The sequence below is a fragment of the Acinonyx jubatus genome, chromosome B1 (genome assembly GCF_027475565.1).
Source record: "Acinonyx jubatus isolate Ajub_Pintada_27869175 chromosome B1, VMU_Ajub_asm_v1.0, whole genome shotgun sequence".
NCBI classification, from domain to species: Eukaryota; Metazoa; Chordata; class Mammalia; order Carnivora; family Felidae; genus Acinonyx; species Acinonyx jubatus.
The window spans coordinates 34,040,567-34,063,050 of record NC_069382.1 but is presented as its reverse complement, the minus strand read 5'-3'; the positions used below and the strand labels follow the sequence as shown (position 1 = coordinate 34,063,050).

At 36.3% G+C, this 22,484-nt stretch overlaps 1 long non-coding RNA gene across 4 annotated transcripts in view; it reads right to left on the bottom strand.

The window, feature by feature from the left end:
* Positions 1-22,484, bottom strand: part of LOC113604688 (uncharacterized) — a 57,251-nt gene that overhangs the window by 31,938 nt on the left and 2,829 nt on the right. The window lies entirely within an intron of this gene.

The window sequence follows — 22,484 nt, the reverse complement described above, 5'->3', positions numbered from 1 at the left end:
TATGCTAACAGAGGATAAAAAATGAAATCACATAATATGCTCAGTGAAACTCACAGACCAGGAAAAGAGTAGAAGTCAAAAACAAGAAACAAAGAACAAAGGCAATGAATAGAGAACAGTAACAAATATGGTAAATGTTAATCCAAGCATATGAACAATAATTTAAAACGTCAGTAGTCTAAATACACCAGCTAAAAGAGACTATCAGGGTGGGTAAACACAAACAACACCCAACTATATTATGTCTTCACAAAAAAAGAAAAGAAAAAGAAAAAGAAAAAGAAAAAAGAAAGAAAGAAAGAGAAAGGCAATTTAGACACAGAAAAAATAAAAGCATAGAGAAAAATACATCATGCTAGCACTAACACTAGAAAGGTGGAATACCTTTATTAAATTCAAACAAAGCAGACTCCAAGTTAAAGAGGCAATATATGACAAAAAAAGGTCAATTCTCCAAGAAGACATGACAATCCTTAATGTGAAGCATAATGTCATATGTGAGGCAAAAACTAATAGAAATGCAAGAAGAAATAGATGAAGCCACTATTACAGTTGAATTTCTCAACAGCCCTCTCACAGTAATGGATAGATCCATCAGGCAAAAATCAGTAAGGACATAGCTGAACTCAATAAGATCAATAAACCGCATCTAACTGATATCTATAGACTACTTGATCCAACAACAGCAGAACATATATTTTTATCAAGCTCACATGGACATTCACCATGATAGACCACATTCTGGGCCATAAAACATCCTTTAGCAAATCTGAAAGAATAAAAATCATACATACCTGCTTTCAGACAATGATAAAATGTAACTAGAAATCTATAACAGAATGATAGATGGAAACCCCCAAATACTTGGAAATTAAACAATAACCTCTAAATAACACATGGTTGATAAAAAAATTAATAAGAGAAATTGAATATTTTAAACTCGTTGTAAATGAAATAAAATGTATTAAAATTTGTGGCATGCAGCAAAAGCAGTGCGTAGAGGGAAATTTATGGCAATGGCTGCAGATATTAAAAGGAAAAAAATCTAAAACAATAGAATAAGAGTCCACCTTAGGAAATGAGAAAAAGAGGAGGAAATTAAATTCAAAGTAAGAAGAAAAAAATAAAAATCAGAGCAAAAATCAATATAATTGAAAATAGGACATCAATTGGGGAGCCTGGGTGCCCAGTCAGTTAAGTCTTGATTTCTGCTCAGGTCATGATCTCACAGTTCATGAGATTGAGCCCTGTGTCAGGATCTGTGCTGACAGCAGAGAGCCTGCTTGGGATATTGTCTCTCTCTCTCTCTGTCTCTCTCTCACAGTTCATGTGATTGAGCCCTGTGTCAGGCTCTGTGCTGACAGCAGAGAGCCTGATTGGGATTCCCTCTCTCTCCTCTCTCTCTCTCTCTCTCATTCTCAAAATAAATAAATAATCATTTTTTAAAAAAGAAAATATAACGTCAATAAAGAATATCAACAAAACCAAAGCTGGTTCTTTGAAAAGATCAATAAAATTGACAACCTCTAGCTACACTAACTTATGAAAAAGAGGGGGAGGTTGGGGGGTGGGAAAAGAGGAAGAGGGAAAGAAGACACAAATTACAAATATCAAAAAAGGAAGAAGGACTCTACTGATTCCAGAAGCATTAACAAAATAAAAAAATGTTTGAACAACTCTATGCCCATAAGTTTGATAACCTAGATAAAATGGACCAATTTCTTAAAAGACAAAATCTACCAAAACTCACACAAGGAAAAATAGAAAGTCAAAATAAGCCTATTTGGATCAATAATTAATAATCTTCAAAAACAGAAAGCAACAGGCTCAGATGGGTTTAATGGTGAATTCTACCAAACATTTAAGGAACAACTTATACCAATTCTCTACAATCTCTTGCAGAAGACAGAAGCAGAGAGAATACTTACTAACTCATTCTATGAGAACAGCATTACCCTAATATCAAAATCAAACAAACATGTTACTAGAAAGGAAGACTACAGAACAATATCTCTCATGAACATAGATGTAAAATTTTTCAAAAAAATATTAGCAAATTGAGTTCATAAACTTATAAAAAGAATTGTACACCATGACAAAGTGAAATTTATTCCAGGTATACAAGGCTGGAGCAGCATTTGAAAATCAATTACTATAATCTATCACATCAGCAGGCTAAGGAAGGAAAATCCTATGATTGTATCAACAGATTCAGAAAAAAACATCTGACAAAATCCAACACCAGTTCATGATTAAAACACACACACACACACACACACACACACACACAAACTCTCAGCAAACTAGGAAGAGAGGGGAACTTGACAAAAAACATCAACCAAACAACTAGATACTTTCCCACTAAAATCAGGAACAATGCAAAAATGTTCACTTATATTCAACATGGTACAAGAAATCCTAGCTATTGCAATAAGACAATAAAAGGAATTGAAAGGTATACATATTGAGAAGGAAAAAATAAAATTTTCTTTGTTTACAGATGACATGATTGCCTACATAGAAAATCTGAACAAATCAATAGAATCAGTAAAAGAATCCCTAGAAGAACAAGTGATTATAACAAGGTTGCAGGATACAAGGTTAATATTAAAAGTCAATTGCCTTCTTTGATACCAACAATGAATACATGGAATGTGAATTAAAAACACAATATCACTGGGGCACCTCCATGGATCAGTTGGTTAAGCACCTGACTTCAGCTCAGGTCATGATCTTGTGGTTTGTGAGTTTGAGCCCTGCATCAGGTTCTGTGCTGACAGCACAGAGCCTGGATCCTGCTTCAGATTCTGTGTCCCCCTCTCTCTCTGCACCTCCCCCACTCACACTCTATCTCTGTCTCTCTCTCTCTCAAAAAACAACGAATAAACATTAAAAATTTTTTAATAAAAAAAATACAATTCCATTTATACTAGCAACTCCCCCTAAAAGAAAATACTTAGATATACATCTTAAAAAAACAGTATGATCTACATAAGTGAACCTACAAAACTCTGATGAAAAAAATATAAAAGCCAAATAATAGATATTCTATGTGCACGGATAGGTAGACTCTATATTGTCAAGATATCAGTTGTTTCCAATTCAGAAAACACAAAGATCTAAAGGAAATCAGGAAATCAATACATGAACAAAATAAAAATATTTACAAATAAACAGAAATTATAAAAAAGATCAGTATACACAAAACACCACATACAGAAGAATACTCAAAAACACAAGGTACATTCTCCATGATAGACTATATGTTAGGCCACAGAACAAGTCTTAATAAATTTTAAAGACTGAAATCATACAAAATATCTTTTCTGATCACTTGAAAGGACACTAGAAATCAATAGCAGAAGGAAAACTGTAAAATCCACAAATAAATGACAATTAAACAACACAATTTTAAACAATCAACGGGTCAAAGAAGAAATCACTAGGAAAATTAGAAAATATCTTGAGACAAATTAAATAAAAGGCACAATGTATCAAAATTCATGGGATGCAGTGAAAGTGCTAAGAGGAAAATTTATACTGGTAAATGTTTATAGTAAAATTTTATAGTAAATTTATAGTAAAGTTACTATTACTATAAACATTAGGATCTAAAATCAATTTTCTAACTTCACACCTTAAGAAATTATAAAAGGAAGAATTAAGCCCCCCAAATAGAAAAAGAGTAGAAAATAGAGAAACATTAAAAACAAATCATCGATGAAACCCGAAATTGATTCTTTGGAAAGATCAACAAAGTGGATAAACCTTTAGCTAGACTGACTAAAAAGAGAGAGAGAGGACTCTACCAAAATTAGAATGAAAGTGGGAACATTAGATTATAAAGACATAAAAATGATTATGAGTACTATGAAAAATGATACACCAACTAATCGGATACATAGGTGAAATGGACAAATTACTAGCAACACAAAACCTGCAAACATTAATTTATTTTAAAAAATTGAAAAATTGAATAAACTTAGAACTCGTAAGGAGACTGAATCAGTAACCAAAATCTCCAACAAAGAAAGGACCTGGACCACAAGGTTTTACTACTGAATTCTACTACTCAAGGCAATCTACAGATTCGATGTGGTTGTTATCAAAATCCCAATAATGTTTTTCACAGAAATAGAAAAACCCATCGTAAAATGGATGAAATTTCAAGGGGCCCCAAATAACCAAAATAATATTGGAAAAGAAGAACAAAGTTGGAAGATTCATAGTTCCTGATTTCAAAAATTACCACAAAACTACAGCAATCAGAACAGGGTGGTACTGGCAGAAAAAGACATATAGACCAATGGAATAGTGCATCAAGCCCCCCCAATAAACCATCATTTATACTGTAAAATATTTCAACGTAAGTCCTATGATCATTCAATGGGGAAAGGACAGGCTTTTCAATAAATGGTGCTGAGCAAACTGGATATCCATGTGCAAAAGAATGAAGCTGGACCCTTACCTTACACCATATATAAAAATTAACTGAAAATTGATCAAAGGCCTAAACATAAAAACTAAAACCTTAGAAGAAAATGGGAAAAACTTCATAACATTGGATTTAACAATGATTTCTTGGATATGATACCCAAAACACAGATAACATAAGAAAAAATAGATAAATTGACTTTATCATAATTGAAAAAAAGTTTTGCAGCAAAGGACACCATCAACGGAATGAAAGTACAACTAACTGAATGGGAAAATACAGATGTGCAAATCATATATCAAATAAGGGGCTAATATCCAGAATACGTTTTAAAAAATAAAAAAACTCTTACATCTCAACAATTAAAAAACCCCAATTTTAAAAGTGGTTAAAAAATATTAAAAACAATTTTTAAATTTATTTATTCTTTTTAAGTAGGTTCCATGCCCAACATGGGGTTCAAACTCACAACCCCAAGATCAAGCATCACATACTCTACCAACTGAGCCAATCAGGTGACCCCCAAAATGGATAAAGAACTTAAACAGACATTCCTCCAAAAGAGATACACAAATGCCAATAAGCACATGAAAAAACCCAGTATCACTAATTATTAATAAAATGCAAATCAAAACCATAACAATGTACCATTTCATTTCTATTAGGATTACTATTATTTAAAACAAACAAAACAAAATAACAATGTTGGCGAATGTGGAGAAACTGGAACACTTCTGTACTGCTGGTGAGAATGTAAAATGGTTGTAGACACTATAGGAAATAATGTGGCAGTTCCTGAAAAAATTTTAAAATAGAATTATCATATGATACAGCAATTCCACTTCTAGGTATACACCCAAAAGAATTAAAAGCAGGAACTGAACAGATATTAATGCACCCATGTTAATAGCAGTATTACTCACATAAGCAAAAAGGTGTTTCAAATATCCATGAACAAATGAATGCATAAACAAAAACACACAATGGGATGTTATTTAGCCTTAAAAAGGAATGAATTCTGACACACGCTACAACGTGGAAGAAACTTGGAGACATTATGCTAAATTAATAAACCACTGGTAAAGAAAAATACTGTCGGATTCCACTTATACGAGATACCTAAAGTAGCCAAATTCATAGAGAGACAGAAAGGAGGACTTTGGTTATCAAGGATGTGGGAGGAAAAAATGGGTAGTTACTGTTTAATGAATATAAAGCTTCAATATGGAGGATGAAAATAGTTATGAAGATAAATGAAGGTTCTGGTTGCACAACAATATAAATGTACTTAATGCCACTGAAATATACATTTAAAAATGGTTAAAATGTTAAATTTCATTTGTGTACATTTTACCACAATTTTTTTAAAAAATGATGAGCTCATACAGGAGTAGGTTGGGCTTCTAATCCAATATGACTACTGTCCTTATTATAGGAAGCCGTCCTTATGAAAATGCAGAATATAGGGAGTTTGCCAAGTGAAAATGGAGGCAGAGATCAAAGTTATGCTACTGTAAGCCTAGGAACACCTAGGGCCACCAGAAGCGGAAGAGGCAAGGATGGATGATCCCTTAGAGGCTTCAGAGGGAGCCTGGCTCTACTACTACCTCAATTTCAGACTTCTAGCCTCCCAAACTGTGAAAGAATAAAATTCTATTGTCTTAAAGGAAAAAAAACATATTTCCATGAGAGTCAGTAAATACTGTATATAAATATGTAAAGCTTCTTACCTTGCCAGCAAAGTTATGGACTGGATGTTTGTGTCCCTCCCCCAAATTCGTATGTTGAAGCTGTAACCACAATGTGATGGTATTAGGAGGTGGGGCCTTTGGGGGTGATTAGGTTTAGATAAAGTCATGAGGGTAGAGCCCTTGTAATGTGATTAGTGTCCTTACAAGTGGTGGACGAGACACCAGAGCTCCCTTTCTCCATTTGCACACACCAAAGAAAGCCCATGTGAGCACACAGTGAGAAGGCAGCTGTCTATGAGTCTGGTAGAGGGCCCTCGCAAAGACTCAAATCTGTCAGCACTTTGATCTTGGAACTCCTAGCCTCCAGCAAAGTTAGCCACACAGCCACCCAGTAATACTTTGTTATAGCAGCCAGAGTAGACTAAGACAGTGTCTACTTTAGAAAAAGCCACATCATGAATCAAGCTGATTGCTGGCATTGCACCACGTGCAGTTGCTTACACTTCCTCTGAGACTGCCAAAACTAAAAAGTAGAATACAAAGAAAATAAACGATATAGCTACTATATAAATACTGTGTCTAAAAGGTAAACCCAAAACAAAGTATGCAAAAAAGCTGAAGATTGTGAGCTGTCACACCTGGACCTGTTCCTTAGAGGTCTGGTGTACAAACCGTTAGTGATTTAGACCGAGACACAAGGATCCACCTTTTCGAAATATGGAAAAACATTCCCAGTCAGGGAACATGTGGTGATAACCAGAACCAGCTTTTATGTTGGTGAATACTTCTCTCTTCTCTCCTCCCACACCATTCCATTCCTCACTTCTTAAAGGTTAATTTTCTCACTTCTCAAAGGATGAACGTAGTCCAAATGGAAAGAACTCATTGGCAATTTCATGTCTGAAGTGTAAAATTCCATCAGGGTTCATGTGTTGGATGGGTATCTGTTGTTGAGTGATTGTTTCTGGTAAGGTGGCATAAAGATGGTTCAAGACTTTTTCAGAGATACTTACTTTTCCTGTTTATACTCTACTAGTCTGTACCTTGCTTGAAGAGGTGATTTTAATGGTTCTGACTCTTTGTAATTCCAGAGCAGTGAATCATGCTGAATGTTTTTAGGCCAGAAAATGATTGCAGGAAACTCCCTGTTCATTTTCCTAAGCACTGAATTATAGGAAATAAAAGATTTCTCCTAGAACAGAGCAGTTTTAGCTTCACGACAACATTGAGTGAAGGTACAGAGTTCCCATATACCTCCCCCCACACACACACAGCTTCCCCACCTATCAACCTCCCACACCAGAGTGGTACTATTTGTTGCAATCAAAGATCCTACATCAACACATCATTATCCACCAAAGTCCATAGTTTACATTAAGGTTTGTTCTTGGTGTTGTACATTCTTTGGGTTTTGGCACATATATAATGACATGTATCCACCATGATATTATCATACAGAATAACTTCACTGCCCTAAAATTCCTGTGCTCCTATTCATTCCTCCCACCCTCCCAACTCTTGGCAATCACTGATCTTTTTTACCATCTCCATAGTGTTGCTTTTTCCAAAATGTCCTATAGTTGGGCTCATACATTATGTAGCCTTTCCAGATTGGCTTCTTTCACCTAGTAATATGCCATTTAAATTTCCTCCATGCTGGGGCACCTAGCTGGCTGTCAGTAGAGCATGCAACTCTTGATCTTGGCCTGTGAGTTCAAACCCCACCCATGTTGGGTGTAGAGCTTACTTTTACTTATTTTATAATATTTTATTTTTGAGAGAGAGAGAGAGTTGGGGAGGGGTAGAGAGGCAGGGGGGACAGAGGATCTGAAGTGGGCTCTGCCGCTGACAGCAGAGAAACTGATATGGGGCTTGAACTCACAAATGGTAAGTTCATGTACTGAGCCGAAGTCAGACACTCAACAAACCAAGCACCCAGTTGCCCATGTAGAGCTTACTTAAAAATTTTTTTTCCTCCATGTCTTTTCATGGCTTGATAGCTCATTTTTTATACTGCTGAACAATATTCCATTGTCTGGATGTATCACAGTTTATTTATCCAATCGCCTACTGAAGGACATTTTGGCTGCTTCTAAACTTTGGCAATTATGAATAAAGCTGCTATAAATAACTATGTGCAGGTGTTTGTAGGGACATACATTTTCAACTCATTTGGATAAATGCCAAGAACTGCAGGATTGTGTAAGAGAATGTTGAGTATTGTGTGAAACTGTCAAATCGCCTTCCAAAATGGCTGTACTATTTTTGTATTCCCATCATCAATGAATAACAGTTCCTGTGGCTCCACATCCTCACCAGCATTTTGTGTCACTAGTATTTTGGATGTTCACCATTCTAACAGATGTGTAGTGAAATCTCATTGTTACTTTAATGTGAAATTCATTAACAGCATACGATATTGAACACCTTTTCATACATTTATTTAATCATCTATATATCTCCTTTGATGAGGTGTCTGTCCAGATATATTACCCATGTTTTAACTGTATTATTTGTTTTCTGATAGTTGAGCTTTAAGAATTCTTTGTATATATTGATAACAGTTGTTTTTTTTAATTTTTTTCTTTTTTTAAAATTTTTTCAATATATGAAGTTTATTGTCAAATTGGTTTCCATAGATAACAGTTCTTTTTCAGAGGTGTCCTTTAAAAATATTTTCTCCTAGTCTGTGGCCTATTGTCTCATTTTCTTGACTATCTTTCACAGATCAATAGTTTTTCTTTGAATGATATCCAGCTTATTATTATTTTTTTTATCATGGATTGGTGTTATATCTAAAAAGTTATCACATCCCTAAGGTTATCTAGGTGCTGAATCTCACAAAATCATTTTCTGGATCATCTGATATAATCATATGATTTTTTTTTGTTTAGTATGTTGGTATGGTGGATTACATTTAATAATTTTCAAATATTGAACCAGCCTTGCATATTTGGGATAAATCCTACTTGGCTGTGGTGTATGATTCTTTTTATGTGTTTTTTTATTAGATTTGCTAATATTTTCTTGGGGGTTTCTGCATCTTTTGTGAGATAATTGTCTATAGTTGTCTTTCTTGTAATGTCTTTGTCTGGTTTTGATATTAATGTTGGCCGTATAGAATGAGTTAGGAAGTATTCTCTCTGCTTCTATCTTCCACAAGAGATTGCAAAGAATTGGTATAAATTTTTCCTTAAATGTTTGGTAGAATTCACCAGTGAAACCATCTGGATCTGATGTCTTATGTTTTTGAAAGTTAATTTTGATTCAATTTTTAAAACAGATCTAGGCCTGGAGTGCCTGGGTGGCTCAGTCAGTTAAGCGCCTGAGTTTTGATTTCAGCTCAGTTCATCTCTCACAGTGAGATCAAGCTCTGTGTCAGGCTTTGTGCTGACACTGGGGAGCTTGCTTGAGATTCTCTCTCTACCCCTCTACCCTCAAAATAAATAAATAAATTTTAAAAAATTCTTTTAAACAGATATAGGCCTATTCAGATTGTTTCTTCTTGTGTGTGTTTTGGTAGATTGTTTCTTTGAAGGAATTGATCCATTTTATCTAAATTACCCAATTTATGAACATATGGTTTTTCATAGCAGTCACTCATATCTTTTTAATATCCATGGGGTCTATAATGGTATTCCTTATTTCTGATATTAGTAATTTGTGTCCTCTCTTTTTCTTAGTTTGGTTTGAGATTAATAAAAATAAATCTCTTCATTTATCTTTTCAAAGAACCAGCTTTTGGTTTTGTTGATGTTCTAGATTGATATCTTGTTTTCAAATTCACCTATTTCTGCTCTATTTTTTTTCTTGTGCTTACTTTGGATTGAATTTGCTCTTCTTTTTCTAGTTTCCTAAGATGAAATCCTAGAGAATTAATTTTAGATTTTTCTCCTTTTCTAATATATGCATTTCATGCTATAAATTTCTCTCCATGCATGGCTTTTGCTTCATCCCACAAACTTTGGTAAGTTGTTTCTTTCATTTTCATTTAGTTAAAAATATTTTAAAATTTCTCTTGAGATCCTTTCTTTGACTCCTATGTTAATTAGAAGTGTGTTGTTGATCTCAAAAGTATCTGGGGATTTTCCAGATAGCTTTCCATTATAGATTCCTATTTTAATTCCATCGAGTCTGAGAGGAGATACTGTATTATTTCTATTCTTTTAAATTTGTCAAGGAACGTTTTTGTTGTTGTTAAGGTGTGTTTTATGGCCAGGCCATGTCTATGTTGGTGAATGTTCCATGTGAGCTTGGGAAGAATGTATATTTTGCTGTTGGTGGATAGTCAGTATCTATTCATAATAGCTACCAGTTGATTGATAGTGTTGTTGCCTTCAACTATGTCCTTACTGATTTTCTGCCTAATGGATCTGTCCATTACTGGTAGAGGGCTGTTGAAGTATTCAGCTATAATAGTGGATTTATCTATTTCTTCTTGCATTTCTATTGGTTTTTGCCTCACATATGTTGGCACTGTTGCTAGGTGCAAACACATTATAGATTGTTACGTCATTTTCAAGAATTGATCCTTTTGTCATCATGAAATGCTCCTTCTTATCCCTGATAATTTTTCTTGCTCTGAAGTCTGGTCTGTCTGAAATACTGCTGCTCTTTCTTATTTATATTAACATGTTATATCTTTATTCCTTTCTCTTTAGCCTATATGTGTCCTTATATTTAAAGTTGATTTCTTGTAGACAAACAAATAGTTGGGTCTTGTATTTGAATCCACTGTGACAGTCTCTAGCTTTTACTTAGTGTATTTAGACTATCAATGTTTATTGATACAGTTAATACCTACCATATTTGTTACTGTATTCTACCCATTGCCATTGTTATTTGTTTCTATTTTTGTCTTCCACTTTTTTCTATCTGTGGTTTTAATTATTTTTATATTATTCCACTTTCTTTCTTTTCTTAGTATATCAATTATACTTCTTTTTTGCTTTTTTCACAGTCACCCTAAAATTTGCAAGATACATTTACAACTAATCCAAATCCATTTTCAAATAACACTATACTACTTCACAGGTAGTGAAAGTACCTTATAATAACAGAGTATTTCTAATTTCTTAACCCTCTCCCTTGTATCATTGCTGTCATTCATTTCTCTTATACATAAGCTGCAGTCACTGAATTTACTGTTTTGAACAAACTGTTACCTGTTAGATAGTTAAGAATAAGAAAAATAGGGGCACCTGACTGTCTCAGTCAGTGGAGCATGTGACTTTTGATCTCAGGGTTGTAAGTTCAAGTCCCATGTTGGATGTACTTAAAAATAAAATCTTTAAAAAATTTTAAAAATGAGTAAGAAAAATGAAATTTTTAATTTTACCTTCACTTCTTCCTTCTCTAATACTATTCCTTTTTAAATGTAAGTCTGGGTTTCTGACCTGTATCATTTTCCTCTTTTCTGAATAACTTCTTTTAACATTTCTTGCAAGGCAGGTCTACTGGCAACAAATACCCTCAGTTCCTGTTTCCCTGAGAAAGATTTATTCTCTTTCACTTCTGAAGGATAATTTTTCTGGGTATAAAATTCTAGGTTGGGGTGCATCTGAGTGGCTCAGTCGGTTGAGCGTCCAACTTTGGTTCACATCATGATCTTGTGGTTTGTGGGTTCGAGCCCTGCATCTGGCTCTGTGCTGACAGTTCGGAGCCTGGGGCCTGCTTTGGATTCTGTGTCTCCCCCTCTCTCTGCACCTCCTGCACTCACTCTCTGTCTCTCCCTCTCTCTCAAGAATAAATAAACATCATAAAATTCTAGGTTGGTATAGTTCTTTTCCTCTCAATATGTTCAATATTTTATTCAACTCTTTTTCCTTAAATGCTTTCTGAGAAGAAGTCAGATGTAATTTTTATCTTTGCTCCTCTATAGGTAAGATCTTTTCTTCATCTTTGTCTTTCTACAGTTTGAATATGATATGCCTAGCTGTAGTGTTACTTTGGCATTTATCCTTAGTGTCCTCTGAGAGTCTTGGATCTGTGGTTTGGTATCTGACATTGGTTTTGGGAAACTCAGTCATTATTACTCCAAATATTTCTTCTATTACTTTCTCACTTTCTTTCTCTTCTTATATCCCATTGTACGTATATTATACTTTTCGTAGTTGTCCCATAATGTTTGAATATTCTGTTCCTTTTTGTTTGTTTGTTTTTCTTTTCTCTCTACTTTTCTGTTTGGAAGTTTCTGTTGGCATATCCTTAAACTCAAGGATTCTTCCCTCAGCCATATCTAGCATACTAATGAGCTCATCAAAGCCTTTCTTCATTTATGTTAAGTGTTTTTGGTCTCTAACATTTCTTTTTTATTATTTCTTATAATTTCCATCTTTCTGCTTATATTACTGACCTGTTTTTGCATGTTGTCTGTTTTTTTTTTCCTCTAGAATTCTTAGTTACTTTAAATTGATGGTCTGATAATTCCAATCCCTGCCATATCTGACTCTGATTCTGATACTTGCTCTGTCTCTTTAACCTATGTTTTTGTTTTGGGTTTTGTTAGGTTGCCTTTTAGCATGCCTTATAATTTTTTGAGGAAAGCAAGACATGATGTACTAGGTGAAATAACATGTGGTAAATAGGCCTTAGAAATGTGGTGATAAGGTGTGGGGGGGAGAGGAAACTGTTCCATAGACCTATGATTAGGCCTCAGTTTTATGGTGAATCTGTGCCTCTGGATTATAAACTTCACAAGTGCTTCTCAGTAGCCCCCTTCCCAACCTTCAGAGGGATAGAATGGCTAGAGGAAGTGCAAGTTGGGTATTTTCCTCCCCCAAGTCAGTTCAATGCTAATAAAACCCCAATAGAATAGGTTCTGGGAAAATACTGTCTCTAAACTGTGGCTGGTTCTAGGGTGTTGACAGTTTGGGGAGATCCAGTAAAATCAGGAAGGAAGGGGTGGACCCAGAACACAAGGCATACTCTGACTGGGGGTAGGGACTCTACCCAACTTTCCCAGCCTAGAGCAGGATCATACCTATCCTGGGCTTGGTACTGCATCTAATGCTTTGCTGGGATTAGACCATTCCACTACCTCTAATTTTAATTTCCAGCTGTTGTGAATTTCCAGCAAAGTTCAAGCTTTGCAGCAAAATTTCAAGCTGTGTAATTTCCAGCAGTTCTCAGGGTCTACAAGAATCATGACCCTAAAAAATTCAGAAAAGGATGTATAATTTTTCATGATATAAGGCAACAAAAATTACAATCTAAAGTCTAGAGGTTTGTAAAATTAACTTTGCCCACTGTTGGACAGGAGTTTAAATCCCAGGAACAACAGGAGTTCAGCATTATTGATGAATATTAGCTTGACCATTTTGTTTTCCACCATGATAAACGTCGACAAAGCAGAGATTTTCTTTGTCAGTGGACTGTGTAGAATATACTACCATTCTCTTATTCTCTGTTCACCATAACTTCTTCTGATATCCAGGTTAAATATTGGAGAAGTGTGCCTCAGGCCAGGAACTGATCAAAAGAATAATCTCAAAATGTCCTCTTTTCCTTCCAAAGAAGAATAATCTTTCCCTGGAAGGAATTCAAAAGAAATGAGAAGGTGTAGAAGAAAGATGCAAGTCCCATGAAGCTCAAGTCTTGAAGGAGCTTGCTGAGAGGGTAAAACATGAGAAAGAAGTGCTTCAGAAAACAACAGAAGAGAACAACAACTTCAGTCAAATGTCCTACTCTGGTACTGGTTCCCAAGCAAATTTTTGCTTGTAGGTCTCTGCTCCACTATGTTGTGATTCTGTTTTTCTATCTGTCCATTTCTCCAAACTTTGTTGTAGTAGTTTGTCCTTTGGTCTCAATTCTCTGATGGATCTAAGAAGAGTTGTTGAGGTTTAGTTTGTTCAGCTTTTTACGTGTTGTTAGGATACAGTGATGACTGCCAAGTTACTTACATGCTGACTGAAAATATAGAGCTATTTAAAAGGGAGGAAAAGATGGCAGCAGAGTAAGAGGACCCTAGGTTCACCTCATTCTACAAATGCAACTAGATAATTATCAAATCATCTTAAATACCCCAGAAATTGGCCTGAAGACTGGCAGAACAAGCTCTACAACTAAAAGTAGAGAAGAGGCTACATCAAAGAACATAGGGGGATGCCTGGGTGGCTCAGTCGGCTGAGCATCCGACTTCAGCTTAGGTCTTTTCTTGTGGTCTGTGAGTTCGAGCCCCATGTCAGGCTCTGTGCCAACAGCTCAGAGCCTGCAACCTGCTTTGGATTCTGTGTCTCCCTCTCTCTCTGCCCCTCCCCTGTTCATACTCTGTCTCTCTCTCAAAAATAAAATAAAAACAAAAAATTAAAAGGAAAAAGAAGGTAGGAAGCATAGAGATACAGTTTGGGAGAGAAACAGATCATGGCTACCACAATGGGGAGGGAAACATGGTTGTGGAGAAGGGCAAGAGATGGAATAGCACACAGAAGAGTGCACCGGGGAAACAAATCCTCATAGCAATTGGCTTGGAAAGTGAGAAGGGCCAAATTTCATGAGTTCTTACAACCAGCAATGCTTAATGCCTGGAGCTTTAAAGCTCAGATAGAGCCCATAGCGCATTGGGACTGCTCTTGGAGAAGAAAGCAGGACAAAGAGCCTACGGACACACAGCATGGAAACAGCAATCTGAAGAGCACCTGGGGCATACAGTGGGTAGGTTATTTGCTCAGCTCAGAGCAAGTCCCAGAGAGGTAGCATTTACAGAGAGGCCCCCTCCAGGAACAAAGGAACTGGCAAGCACCATTTCCCTCCCCTACCTCTCAGCATAAGCACAGGGCCACTTGCAGGAACTAGTGTAGAGAAGACTCCTTGCCTACACCAAGCCCCACCTCCTTACACTCCGGTGAAACTGCCCATCCCAGTTAGGCTTGCCTGAGTCCCAGTGCAGCAGGTTCCTTCCTCCAAAGACCTGCCCAAATCCCCGCCACAACACATTTCCTAATGCAGAAGTTTTGCAGGGCCTCAGTTCTGGTGGCAGTGGTGACATGTCTCATCTTACAAGAAGACTAGAGCACACCTAGTTAAAACCCATCACATTCAGGCCAGGAACCAAACACTGCCCACGAGAGCAAAGAGAACCTCTGCAGGGGCACCTGGGTGGCTCAGTCAGCTGAGCGTCTTTGGCTCAGGTCATGATCTCATGGTTCATGAATTTGAGCCACACGTCCAGCTCTGTGCTGACAGCTCAGAGCCTGGAGCCTACTTCAAGTTCTGTGTCTCCCTAGCTCTCTGTCCTTCCCCCCACCACTCTCTCTCAAAAATGAATAAACATTAAGGAAAAAAAAATTTTTTTAAAAGAGAGCCTCTGCAGATGACTGACCGGAAGGATAAAGTGGCCAAAACACAATAGCACAGCACATGCAGCACACATTGGAGACACTTCCTGAAGCACCAGGCCCTGGGAAACAGGGGTCACTACACAGCAGGGCACTACAGGTCTCTTCTTCATAAGACAATTATCCTCAAGAACAGGAGATGTAGCTGATTATCCTAACATATAAAAGTAGGCACAGAGACTTAGACAAAATGAGAAGACAGAGAAATTAGTCCCAAGTGAAAAAACAGGACAAAGCCACAGCCAGAGATCTAAGTGAAACAGATATAAGTAAAATGCCTGATGGAATACTTAAAGCAATGATCATAAGGATACTCACTGGACTTGAGAAAAGAGTGGAAGGCAACAGTAAGACCCTTAACCCAGAAATAAAAAAGAACCAACCAGAGACGAAGAGTACAATAAACAAGTTTCGAAACACTTGATGTAATGAACAGCAGGATGGAAGAAACAGAGGAACGAATTAATGATCTAGAAGACAGAGTAATGGAAAGTAATCAAACTGAACGAAGGAGAGAAAAAATATGCACAATGAGAATAGACATAGGGAACTCAGTGATGCTATCAAATGTAATAACACTGGTATTTTAGGAGTCCCAGAAGAAGAGAGAAAACGGGGTAGAAAATATACTTCAAAAAATAATAGCTGAAAACTTCCCTAATCTGGGGAAGAAAACAGATATCCAGATTTAAGAGGCACAGAGAACACCCAACCAAATCAACAAAAGAAGATCCTCACCAAGACATATTGTAATTAAGTTGGCAAAATATAGTGATAAAGAAAAAAATTGAAAAGCAGCAAGAGAAAAGAGAACACAGGAAGGTAAACCCCAGAAGGTTATTAGCAGGTTTTTCAGCAAAAACATTTTAACCCAGAAGGGAGTGGCATAATATATTCAAAATACTGAATGGGAAAAATCTGCAGCCAAGAATACTCTATCCAGCAAGGTTTATCCATTCAGAATGGAAGGGAAAATACAGTTTCCTAGATGAACAAAAACTAAAGGAATTCATGACCACTAAACCAGCCCTGTAAGAAATATGAAAGGGGATGCTTTGAGTGGAAAGACCCAAGTAACAGTATCAAGATAGGAAACATAAAATTGGAAAAAATGAATATTTCTGTAAAAATCAGTCAAGGAACTCACAAAATAAAAGGATATAAAATATGACAATATATCTCAAACATGGGGAGGAGAGGAGTAAGGAGTGAGTTCAAACTAAAATGACTATAACTTATAATATAGACTGCTATTTGCAGAAGATGCTATATACAAACCTAATGGTAACCACAAATCAGAAACCACCAATGTGTAAAGAATAAGAGAAAGAAACCCAAATATATCACTAAAGAAAACCAGCAAACCATGAAAGAGAGAAAGACAAGAAAGGACCAGAGAAAATCTTCAGACACAATCACAAAACAAGTAATAGAGTAGCAATAAATAGGTATCTATCAATAATTACTTTGAATATAAATGAACTAAACACTCCAATCAAAAGGCATAGGGTGACAGAATGAATAAAAACAAACAAACAAAAAAGATCCATCTATGTGCTGCCTACAAGAGACTTATTTTAGACCTAAGGACACCTGCAGATTCAAAGTGTGGGGATGGAGAAACATCAATCATGCAAATAGATGTCAAAAGAAAGCTGGAAAAACAATACTTATATTGGACAAAACAGACCTTAAAACAAAAAGACAATGGGAATGCAATCTGGTGCAGCCACTCTGGAAAACAGTATGGAGGTTCCTCAAAACTCTGAAAATAGAACTACCCTATGACCCAGCAATTGCACTACTAGGTATTTATCCAAGGGATACAGGTGTGCTGTTTCGAAGGGACACATGCACCCTAATGTGTATAGCAGCACTATCAACAATAGCCAAAGTATGGAAAGAGCCCAAACGTCCATCGGTGAATGAATGGATAAAGAAGATGTGGTATGTATGTGTGTGTGTATATACACACACACACACACACACACACACACACAATGGAGTATTACTCGGCAATCAAAAGAATGAAATCTTACCATTTGCAACTACGTGCATGGAACTAGAGGGTATTATGCTAAGTGAAATTAGTCAGTCAGAGAAAGACAAAAATCATATGACTTCACTCATATGAGGACTTTAAGAGACAAAACAGATGAACATAAAGGAAGGGAAACAAAAAGAATATAAAAACAGGGAGGGGGACAAAACATAAGAGATTCATAAATATGGAGACCAAACAGAGGGTTACTGGAGGGAGTGTAGGAGTGGGTATGGGCTAAATGGGTAAAGGGCACTAAGGAATCTACTCCTGAAATCATTGTTGCACTATATGCTAACTAATTTGGATGTAAGTTTTTAAAAAATTAAATTAAAAATTAAAATAAATAAATAAATAAATAAAACAAAGAGACAAAAAGGACAATATAATAATATCCAAATAAGCCACTCATTAGATTTGCCTCTGAGATGTTTTTTTTTAAATTTTTTTTTCAACGTTTATTTTTGGGACAGAGAGAGACAGAGCATGAACGGGGGAGGGGCAGAGAGAGAGGGAGACACAGAATCGGAAACAGGCTCCAGGCTCTGAGCCATCAGCCCAGAGCCTGACCTGGGGCTGGAACTCACGGACCGTGAGATCGTGACCTGGCTGAAGTCGGACGCTTAACTGACTGCGCCACCCAGGCACCCCCGCCACTGAGATATTCTATCCAAATGTCTATGCAGATGATAGTGTATGTCTGGACATACTTCAGAACCACTGGAGTCCAACCTATGACGTGTCTTCTAGTTTAACATCCATACAGTCGCTATTGGATGAACCCAATCCCAATAGTCCAGCAAACAACTAGGCTGCTCACCTGTACCAGGAGAACAAACAGGAATATGAAAAACGTGTTTCTGCATGATTGTTGACCCGGGTGCAGCAAAAGAAGAGGCTGGTCAAAAGAAAAATATATACTAATGTGTTTGTCACCTTCCTATTCTTCAGTGTCATTACATTTACTTTATTAAAAGGAAAATAGTTGTTAAAAAGGGGGGGGCAATCCAACAGGAAAATATAACAATCATAAATATTTTTGCACCCAACATAAAAGCATCCAAATACATAAAACAGTAACAAACATAAAGGAACTAATCAATAATAATACAACAATATTAGGGGACTTTAACACTCCACTTACATCAATGAACATATCATCTAAACAGAGAATCAACAAGGAAACAATGCCTTTGAATGACCCACTGGACTAGATGGACTTAACAGATATATTGAGAACATTCCATTCCCAAAGAGCAGAATACACATTATTTTCCAGTGCACATGGAACATTCTCAAGAATATATCACATATTAGGCTACAAAACAAGCCTCAACATATTCAAGAAGATAAAGGTCACACCACAATGTATGAAACTAGAAGTCAACCATAAGAAAAAAATATGGAAAGGCCATAAATACATGAAAGTTAAATAAATGCTGCTAAACAATGAATGGGTCAACAGGGAAATATAAAAATAAATTAAAAAGTACATGGAAACAACTGAAAGTGAAAACACAATGGTCCAAAACATTTGGAATGCAGCAAAGGTGGTTCTAAGAGGGAAGTTTACAGCAATACAGGCCTACCTCGAGAAGCAAGAAAAATCTCAAATAAACAACCTAAACTTACACCTAAAGGAGCTACCAAAAGAACAACCAACAAAACCTAAAACAGCAGAAAGATTAGATCACAAATAAATGGTATGTATAGAAACTAAAAACAAAACAAAACAAAACAAAACAACAAAAACAGAATAGATCAATGAAACCAGAAGCTGGTTCTTCAAAAACAATCAATAAATTTGATAAACTTGTAGCCAGACTTGTCAAGAAAAAAGAGAAAGGACTCAAATAGATAAAGTCACTAATGACAGAGGATAAATACAAAAATATAGAAATACAAATAATTATAAAAGAATGTAAGAGAAAAACTATATGCCAACAAATTGAACAACCTGGAAGAAATGTATAAGTTTCTAGAAACATATAACCTACCAAAACTGAAACAGTAAGAAATAAAAAATTTGAACCAGCAAAAAAATTGAATCAGTAATCAAAAAGCTCCGGGGGTGGCCTGGGTGACTCAGTTGGTTAAGCATCCAACTTTGGCTCAGGTCATGATGATCTCATGGTTCATGGGTTTGAGCCCGCATCAGGCTCCTGGGAGCTGCTTCAGATTCTGTCTCCCTCTCTCTCTGCCCATGCTCTGCTCATGCTCTGTCTCCTTCTGTCTCTCAAAGGTAAATAAATAAACGTTAAAAAACAAACAAACAAACCTCCTAACAAAAGTCCAGAGCCAGATTGCTTCACAGGTGAATTCTAACAAACATTCAAAGAAAAGTTAATACCTATTCTTCTCAAACTATTCCAAAAAATAAAAAAGGAAGGAAAACTTACAAATTCATTCTATGAGGTCAGCATTACCCTGATACCAAAACCAAATAAAGACACTACAAAAAATAAATAAATAAATAAATAAATAAATAAATAAATAAAAGAACTAAAGGTCAATATCTCTGATGGACACATATAGATGCAAAAATCCTCAACAAAATACTAGCAAAGCAAATCCAACAATACATTAAAAAAATCATTCACCACAATCAAGTGGAATTTATTCCTGAGTTGCAAGGGTGGTTCAATATTCAAAAATCATCAACGTGATACGTCACATCAATAAAAGAAAGGAAAAGAACCATATGATCATTACACAGACATAGAAAAAGCATTTGACAACGTACAACATCCATTCGTGGTAAAAACCTCAATGACTAGGTTTAGAGGTAATATACCTCAACATAATAAAGACTGTATATGAAAAACCCACAGCTAACATCTTTCTCAGTGGGGAAAAACTGACAGCTTTTCCTCTAAGGTCAGAAACAAGATAAGGGTTCCACTCTCACCACTTCTACTCAACAGAGTACTGGAAGTCCTAGCCACAGCAATCAGAAAACAAAAAGAAACAAAAGGCATCCAAATCAGTAACAAAGCAAAACTTCCACTACTTGCAGATGACGTGATACTATATATAGAAACCCCTAAAGACTCCACCAAAAAATGGCTAGAACCGATGAACAAATTCAGTAGTCACAAGATACAAAAATCAGTGTACAGAAATCTTCTGTTGTATTTCTATACACTGAATAATGAAGCAGTGGAAAGAGAAACTAAGAAAACGATCCAATTTACAATTGCGCTAAAAAGAAGATACCTAGGAATAAACCTAATCAAAGAGGTATAAGACCTATACTCTGAGAACTATAAAACACTGAGGAAAGAAATTGAAGATGACACAAAGAAATGGAAAGACTTTCCATACTCATGGATTGGAAGGCTGTTAAAATGTCTATATTACCCAAAGCAATCTACACATTTAATGCAATCCCTATCAAAATACCAACAACATTTTTCATCGAACTAGAGCAAATAATCCTGAAATGTGTATGGAACCACAAAAGACCCCGAGTAGCCAAAGCAATCTTGAAAAAGAAAAGCAAAGCTTGGGGCACCTGGGTGGCTCAGTTGGTAAAGGATCCAACTCTTCATTTTGGCTCATGTCATAATTTCATGGTTCGGTTCATGGGATCGAACCCTGTGTTGCCCTGCACTGTGACTATTGGTGCACAGCCTGCTTGGGATCCTCTCTCTCTCTGCCCCTCACCCACTCATTCTCCCTCTCTCTTTCTTTCTGTCTCTCTCTCTCAAAAATAAATAAATAAATAAATAAACTTAAAATTTTTTTAATAAATAAATAAATAAAATGGAAGAGTGGAAGAGAAGACAATGAGCTTAAAAAGGGATAAATTATTTGCAGCAAAATTGAACAATTTCACAAATGGTTACTAAGGCATTCTAGAAGATTATAGTCATCAACAGGTAGATAGCAACAGTCTCCTGTGATTTGCATGCTTTGAAGAGAGAAGCAGGGGAGTTCCCACAGCTATAATTGCTCTAACCACTCTGTCTGAGCATGTTGGCAATTAAATTTAGAGGCATTTCAGCTCAAACTGGCTAAAAAACAAGTAAATCGTTCAAGTAAATAAAAGGTTCAACTACTGTATTAGTACATTATATTTGGATAAATGTTATGATATAAAGGATAGATCTTGATGATATTATTTCTTCAAACTCATGATTTGATTACATTCATTCATTTATTCATTCAACAAACTGAGTCCTTAAGATGTGCACACACTGTGCTAGAAACAAACACAATTAAGAACAGTCCCTGCCAGCAAGGCACTTAACCTAGTTAGAGAGCCAGGCACATAAATGGCAACTTAGGAAAACAATGTGGGACATGGAATGATAGACAGGTACACAGGGTACAGAAAGATAAGAAAAGACACCCGATATGGAGCAGGAAGGAAGGAAGAGGAAAGAAAGAGACCAAGAAAGGCTTCTAGAACACAGTGGTACCTGAACAGAATATTAACAAGTCTAGCTACTCCTCCTATAAATCTCATAGATTATGAATAATGTATTTTCTATTCCTCTTTTAGCCAAGTTCTAAAGGCTGTGAATTCAAGAGATGAGAACTAGAAATAACGGGATAATGTAGGAAGGCAGGCATATTTTCTACAGAAATAATGAGGCCTCCGCAAGCAAGCAGGAGAGGTAACATGTAGCTTTATAGAGGTGTTGCAGGGTTTAAAGCCTCTGCAACGTTTGTGCATTATAGCAGGAGTAAGGCTGCTTAGGCGTCTGATCAAAGACATATTGGGGCACCAGTAAATAAATACCACTGCCATGAAATGATATGGTGATGTTTCGGTGGCATTCTGTTCTTCAGACTTTCCAGGACTAAAGAGCTTCTGCAATCGTTCACATAGCTACAGTGGATATTACATTTAGAATCAGAAAGTGGGCGCTAGAAAAAAAGTCAAGATCAGCATGTAGAACCTTTAATTCACAGAGGAGGAATCTGCAAGGAAACCTGCATGCCTGAGGTCATTAGGCTACTACTGAGATGAGACC